The following is a 7,959-nucleotide window of genomic DNA, read 5'->3' as shown; positions in this document are numbered from 1 at the left end:
ATATATATTAATATATTATTATTTTTAGCATTTATGTGATTTCACAATATACCTACACATTTTTGTTTATAACATGCCCATTCTTTCCCATTTCCAATCTAATGCCACGTACACACGGTCGGACTTTTCGACCGGACTAGTCCGACGGACCAAATCCGGCGGACAATTCGACCGTGTGTGGGCTTCAACGGACCTGCAGCGGACTTTTTCGGTCTAAAATCTGACGGACTTTAGATTTGGAACATGCTTCAAATCTTTCCGACGGACTCGAGTCCGGTCGAAAAATCCGCTCGTCTGTATGCTAGTCCGAAGGACAAAAACCAACGCTAGGGCAGCTATTGGCTACTGGCTATCAACTTCCTTATTTTAGTCCGGTCGTACGTCATCACATACGAATCCATCGGACTTTGGTGCGATCGTGTGTAGGCAAGTCCGGTCGTTAAAAAGTCAGTCGAAAGTCCACCGAAAGTCTGTCGAACTTTTGTAGCTGAAAAGTCCGACCGTGTGTACGCGGCATAAGACTCTACCCTGGTAGTTGTCTCAGTGGAGGCAGCAGCTCTTTTAGGAACTACAAAAACCACTGCACGGAACAAATTTTAGTTTTTAAGTCTTGTTGAATCTGTGCAACAAAGAATTAAATCAGTTCTGAAGGCAAAAGGGGGTCCAACCCAGTGCTTGCAAGTTGTACCTAATAGAGTGAGTATATGTCCTTGCAGCCTCTTTTTTGTCCATCTCAAATCGCCTGAAGGTAGCTGCATAAAACCCAGTTGTAAGGATTTAAAGAAGCATGTGTCCTGTACTGTTAGTTCAGGAAAAGCCATTTTACTTCACTTACCCCTCACATTCCCAGCAGCTGGTGCTCTTCTCTTGACACTTCAGGTTATTTACAGCTGGAGTTCCTCTAAACCAACACCAAACCAATATAGTGTCCCTTTATGGGCATTATTAGCTTTTAGATAAATTTTTCCAGCAGCAACCTGGAATAGTTGGTGGCTTAGGGCCCTTTCACATGGAGCGGACTCTGATTACTCAGATCAGATTCCTTGCTTATTTAGAGTGGGCAGATGACAGGTCAATTTATGCAGAGCAGACACAGACAGGTGGGTGAAAACGGACAGCAGAGTGCCATCAGATCCAATCTGCCTAGACGGAGGGGGATAGATGTTCTTCCATTTTACTTTAGTGGACTGGATCGCATTGAAGGTAGGTGGGTGTAAATGGACACAAGTCAGTTTATACCCACTGGTCCTTAGGAATGAATGGAGGGTCCGATTAGGTCCACCCGAAAAATGTACAGGCTTACCTGATCTGACCATTTGCTTGAAAGGGGCCTTATAGTTTTGTGTGCATTTTCTACTACTGGGACTGCAGACACACATACATAGAGATAGTATGTACAGAAATAATGTAGACCAAATATTTGAACTATTTTAGGAGAGAGAAACCAAGAAATTGTGTAATCAAAAACCTGTTTTGGACTGAAATATTTTTCCAGAGTGTTAGCTTGCTGAGTAATGGACGCTGTTTTATATTACAAAAAATACTGTAGCCATTTTGAAAAATAAAAATTTATTCACTTAAAAATCATTACAATATGTACATTCCACAAGCACATTGTGAACTACCAACAAGTTGCTTCTCACAATTAGTTGTGTTCTGGGTCTGCCAGTACTGAAGCGGCTCTGCCTTCCATGTTATCACCTGAAATACAAATGACAGTTTAATCTGAAGGCCTCAGTAATTTTTGGCCTGTAAAATCAATGCTATTCTATTGTACGAATAATGCAACCGATGTAGAATGATTGATCTTTTAGCGGCAATGAATAGTAAATTAATGTTAAAAATTTCTCCTCACGAAGCGTAGCAAATAAAGTCTCTTCAGTTCGTAATTTTGGATTTTTTTTGCACCACCTCCTGATGAATCCTGGAGGTGGCAGCTGGACGATTAAATAAGGGCCCATCGACAGGCTTTTGGCTTCGGATAGTGACTTTGCCAGGCGACTTCCTAGCGACTTGAGTATGAGTTGATGCGACTTTCAAGGAATGCCTGGGTAATATTCCTGTAACATCGGATCCACATCATAACATTATAGATGAGGATCCGACTTGGAGGTGACTTTCATTAAAGTCTATGGGCACAAGTCGGATAGAAGTCGCCTTGAAGTAGTACAGGAATCTTTTCTAAAGTCTGAGTGACTTCAGTAGTGCTAAGACAGCTCTCATTAAATAACATTAAATAACATGGGATTTCACATGTCACACGACTTGGGGTCTCACAAGTCAGATCCCAAGTCGCAGCAGTGTGAACAGAGCCTTACTAGAGGATTAAAGGCGGCAGCATTCTCCTATATTACTTTGTATGGCATAGACCCGGTCAAAAGCATTTCTATTCTCCTGTAAATACAACGTACCAAATAAAACGTTCATCTGCTAGACATGAGTGGCTCTGTGAATGAAGAGAATATGAAGAGAGCTCCACATCTAAACTTAATTTTGTTCTATTCAAATCAGGTTAGCCTAATGTTAGGACTTTCATTTTGCCAAGATATGTACTGCCGTTTTACAGCCACCTTTACCAATAATTAAATGTAATAGTCACCAACACCTATTACAATAGCTCTAATGCCCAGTCCCTGTACATTCTAGGCAGTAAAGAAGTTAAAATCATTTTTAATTCTTGGCAATGCTTTTGTCTTGATTATCTGCCAAAAAAAACACGTGCAGTGTAACTAGAACCTTCAGGGCCCCAGTGCAAGAAACCATGATGGATCCCCCTGACCCCAGGCCGGGCACTTACCTTCGAGCACGGGGCCCTTTACTCCAATGGAGTAACGCCATCAAGCCCCTGCCCCCCTCCACACAGTGGCAGAGCACCACATGTGACCATTGCAACCCTGGTAGTTCTGCCACTGGTCTCTGTAGGACCGTGAATGGTCTTAGTCAGTAGAGCAGTGGATGGGGTCAGTAATTAATTTTTATTATTTTTCACCATTTTATTTTTTTCAATTTCATTTAGATGCCTCGGGGTGCTCTGGTGAAATATCAGGGGTTTAAACAGACATCTAATGTTTCACCTTTGAGACAGAGAAAAAAGATTGGCGGACACAGCCCTCAATCTCCATCGCTGCAGCTTCAGCAGCACAGAATGAATGGACAGGAAGAGCTCTGCATAGAGCTTCCTATTCAATCACAAACCGAAGCATAACAAACACAATTTACTATGCTTCGCTTATGAATGGAGACAGGAACAATTGGTAACGATCGCTCACTGTGTCCATTCAGAAAAGGAAGAAGCCGGTAGATTACATATCTTCATCCTGAAAGCATGAGGGGTGGGGGGCCTGGGGGCAGCAGAAACAAGTAACCTGGAAAGGAGGGGCGGCATATAGAGGAACCTATGCCCTCTATTCTGCTCCTGCAGCTGCTGAATGCAGGCGGACTGGAGAGCAGAAGGAGAAACTGGCTTGCAGCGGCTGCAGGAGGATAATAGAGGGCATTGGTTCCTCTATATGCCACCCCTTCTATCCAGGTGTAGAACCAAATATGACAGGAACCACATGGGCCCCCTGAAGCATGGGGCTGGGTCGCATTTGCGACCCCTATAGTTACACCTCTGACGTGCAGTTTAACTGTATTTGCTGCAAAGCATCAAACAGGTCTGCATGATGTAAAAAAAAAAAAAAAAACACCTGCAAGACAGTGGCATAATGTGTGAGTGTACATTGCATACCAGCACATTACTTACCTTAGAACGAAGCCCTTACAGCAGCACCCAGTCAATGCTGAGAGGGCCGAAATCTCCCCCTGGCCTTTGTTCCTTGTTTGCGGGCTCCAGCGCTTTGAGTGGCCAAAGTCACGTTGATGCAACTCCGGTGCATGCCTACGGGAGCCCTCGGTCCCGGCAAGGCGCCCTAAAGGTCCGGCATGGTATGCTGGATCTTCAGATCGCATGCGTCTGTGACGTCAGTGGCTGAATGCAGGGGGAACATCTAAACGGGGCACGTTTAGGACATATTCATTTTACCTGCAGGTAAGCCTTATTATAGGCTTACCTGTAGGTAAAAATAACAAAGTGGGCTCTATTACCACTTTAAGCAATGTAAAGCTGAAGGAAATTTACTGTACCCCGCCTATCCAAAAATCTATGTATTCTAAATGGATCAAATGCTACTGTAGTGAAACAAAGTGTGTCTGGGAATGTATGATACATGTGCTTAGTCGAAACGCCACAATCGTATCTCACCCGAGACTTTCTTACATTCATTTTTTATTACAACATTCCTATTTATTCAATTAGTCTGAAACCAGCTAACTGGATTTATAGCAAGTGCTGTAGTTTAGGAGTTGAGACTATAACAAACATTTAGTGCCAAAAGGATTTCACTTTATAGAATAAGCGCACTTTTTTTTTTGTTTCACCACCCCTGCACCCCACAACTGCTCACATTTGAAAACAGAAGTTGTTACCAACTTACAAAACAGCATTTGCTGCTCAGACCAGAATCGTGCTTATGTTTTTCAAGGCTACTCTCTGCATGCGCATTCTGAAATAACAAGTACTGTATTTATTGGCGTATAACACTCACTTTTTCACCAGCAAAATCGGATGCAAATAGCGTGTGCGTGTTATACGCCAATACTTCAATTTTAGCTGCCTCAGAGGGGACAGGGAGCGGGGCAGGATGAGCGCTGTCAGATTACATTCAGTGAGAATCTCCTGTTTATTTGGCGGCCTCTGTAATAGGAAGCCCCGTCTCCTGGGCCGCCATTGGACCACTGTTCTGTTTGATCAGGCTGCACTGATGGCAATGGTGAGGCTGCTGCATTGATGGCAATGGTGAGGCTGCAGATGGGCATTGATCAGGCTGCATTGATGGCAATGGTCAGGCTGCAGATGGGCACTGACTCTTATTTTGCTTCAAAGTTTCTTATTTAAAATGTAGGGTTTTTTTCCTGAAACTTCCCTCTTAAAATGAATGTGCGTGTTATACACCTGTGTGTGTTATACGCCGATAAATACGCTATATATACTAAGTCGGCCCTAGAAAAAGGATGTCCGGGGTTCATATGCAGAGATAGGCACAGAGGTATCCCAACCCTGTATAGCTGCACCTGGTGTACCATTTTAAGAAGCAATAAAACTGCTTTACTCCTAAGCTTTAAAAACATCACCTTACTGGATATTAACTTTCCAAATTTGATCAGAAGAGGGAATATGGACGGGATACAGATTACAGGAAAAAAAATCATATGTATCCTTTAAAGCCCAACTCCAGGCTGGCCCAAAAGTGCTTGTTTAGTCCGGGGGCCCTAATAAAAAGGAATGGTGACCTTAATTCTATGGTTTCACAGGCTTCTTCCTGCCAGTTCCAATAAAGATAATCCAAAGTAGAGTCCCAAAAGTCAATCCTCTTCTCCAGTTGTGTTGCCACCCTTTTTGCCAATATTGTCACATACAAAACAGGGTCAGCAGAGTTCTGGTCCCGAACTGTATGTGATGACACCAGGGCCCCCCACATTCCAGGGTCGATGAGAATATGACAAAATGAGGTTACATGACCATGGAATAAGGCTTTCTCTTTTAATTACCCTCTAAGCTATACAAGCATTGTACCCCGAAATTTGCTGAGGTGGGTGGGGGCAGAGTTTAAACACTTGCTGATCAGTCGCCGCAGTTTTACTGAGGCAGAATGGCACGGCTGGGCGAAACTACGTCGCTTCGCCTTATGGCCACTAGGGGCTGGTGACACACTGAGAACCGGGATCTGTGTGTGTAAACACACAGATCCCGGTTCTCTTAGGGGAGAAGAGACAGATCGTCTGTTCATACAAGGTATGAACAGCGATCTGTCATCTCCCCTAGACAGTCCCATCCCCCCTTCAGTTAGAACACAGAGAGGGTACACAGTTAACCCACTGATCGCCCCCTAGTGTTTAATCCCCTCCCTGCCAGTGACATTTTTACAGTATTCAGTGCATTTTTATAGCACTGATCGCTGTATAAATGTCAATGGTCCCAAAAATGTGTCAAAAGTGTCCAATGTTTCCGCTATGTTGCAGTCACGATAAAAATCGCAGATCGCCGCCATTACTAGTAAAAATAATAATTAAAAAAATGCTATAAATTTGTCCCCTATTTTGTAGATGTTATAACTTTTGCGCAAACCAATCAATATACACTTATTGTGATTTTTATTACCAAAAATATGTAGAAGAATACAAAATAGTACAAAAATAGAGTACAGAGAACAAAAAATAGTGTACAAAATATTGTGTTTTTTTTTTTTTTTTTAATTGTCGCTTCTTTTTGTTTATAGCGCAAAAAATAAAAAACGCAGAGATACCACCAAAAGTAAGCTCTATTTGTGGGGAAAAAAGGACATCAATTTTGTTTGGGTGCAATGTCGCACGACCGTGCACTTGTCAGTTAAAGCGACGCAGTGCCGAATCGCAAAAAATGGCTTGGTCATTCAGCAGCCAAATCTTCCGGGGCTGAAGTGGTTAAAAAAAACCTTTATGCCTAGTCTTTTTGTGTAAAGTGGAAGTATAACATCATAGAAATTTTATCAGCTCTCGCAATGCTCATTCCTTACTAGATGTTGCCCCAAGTAAGAAGCAGCCACTACCACAAGCCTGTCCGCCCGGATATTGAGAGTCATTTTATACCTGAATATAATAGAATAATACTTTAAGCTGGGCTACAGATAAAATCTGGAATGGTGGCAGCTGAACTGCACAATTCAAGAGGACTGCAGTTAACAGCGACGCAAAGCATTTTACAATACCCGCTGATGATTTGAAGTGTGGAATGTCCAATGTCTTGCCAGGATCCTGTTTGGAAAGCCTCCTCAGTGCGGCACTATACTTCTAGCAGAACATAATGCTATAAATGTGCAAGAAGAGGCCTTTCAGTAATGCCTGCAGTTTTATATAGGGTTTAGTGTTTAAATTATAAGGGGAAACATTTCGTGAATAAGACTCAAGTATAGAAACATCACTATGAAGCATTAAAATGTAACAGAAATGTGATCAAAGATTAGAAGTAATTAAAATCATAAGGAAGCTTACTTCTTTATTCTAGCTGGGAATTACATATATTAAAAAGGATACAACAGGAAAGGATACACTCTGAATGCCCAAACAGCAGTTTCATGGTCATCTTTAAGGAGAAGAACAGCAAGACTGTTTTCACCGCTATGTTTTTATGCTGGACAGAAGATATAATACAGACTGCCAAGACCTGCATCAGTTTCTCTTCCAGGGAGATTTTTAACTAGTATTTTTTTCTTTGCTCTTGTCACAGCTAGTTACATTTGCGTAAAGTGATTGTAAACCTCAGATATGAAATATGAAAAAAAGCATATCCCTCTATAGTGTGTAGTTCGCTCAATTAAGAGCACTACATGTAATTTCTGTCTGCGGCTTCATCCCTCTGCTTTCAGCATGAGTCACTACTGACAAGTTTTCTTGACAAGAGAAAAATGTTGACAAGGGAGTTTCGTTGTGCTGTGTGAAGGGGGTGTGTCCCTTTCCTCCAATCAGCTTTTGGAGCTCTCCTCACTGGGCTTTGTAGAGTGTAACTTCAGCTCTCTGCCCCCTTTTTCTAACAGTTCAGATTTATAATTCTGCACTTTAAACGGCTGTAGAGAAGAAATAGCTACAGATAAACAGGTATAACGTATGTAGGATGATTTGTTTCCTCTCCGTGTATCACCTGAGGCCAGTCACTTCACTGGGTTTATGTAAGGGTTTACAACCACATTAAGGATAAGCTGGCATTAATCAAGCAAAGGGTATTTTCTTATCATCAACTGGCTAATATATAGATGTAAGGACGCTAGCGATGCGGTTTAGACTAAGGGAAGGATATGTCAGCAGTTCCTTGAAGATTATGACCAGAACAGATACCGTCAGGCACATACCCCCAACAGTTTGCTATGTGCCAATTGTTCAATGTCT

General features: G+C 42.3%; 1 protein-coding gene across 1 annotated transcript in view; it reads right to left on the bottom strand.

The window, feature by feature from the left end:
- Positions 1-1,552: 1,552 nt before the first annotated feature.
- RNPC3 (RNA binding region (RNP1, RRM) containing 3) overlaps positions 1,553-7,959 on the bottom strand; it is a 59,820-nt gene continuing 53,413 nt past the window's right edge. Inside the window, exon 15 of the mRNA XM_073593011.1 lies at positions 1,553-7,159. The gene's annotated coding sequence lies outside the window, so the exon portion shown is untranslated. The remainder of the gene's footprint in view (positions 7,160-7,959) is intronic.

This window comes from Aquarana catesbeiana, linkage group LG07 (assembly GCF_042186555.1).
Source record: "Aquarana catesbeiana isolate 2022-GZ linkage group LG07, ASM4218655v1, whole genome shotgun sequence".
In the NCBI taxonomy this organism is placed as follows: Eukaryota; Metazoa; Chordata; class Amphibia; order Anura; family Ranidae; genus Aquarana; species Aquarana catesbeiana.
Note: the sequence above shows the minus strand (reverse complement) of the source record. Positions and strands in the feature narration are given on the sequence as shown.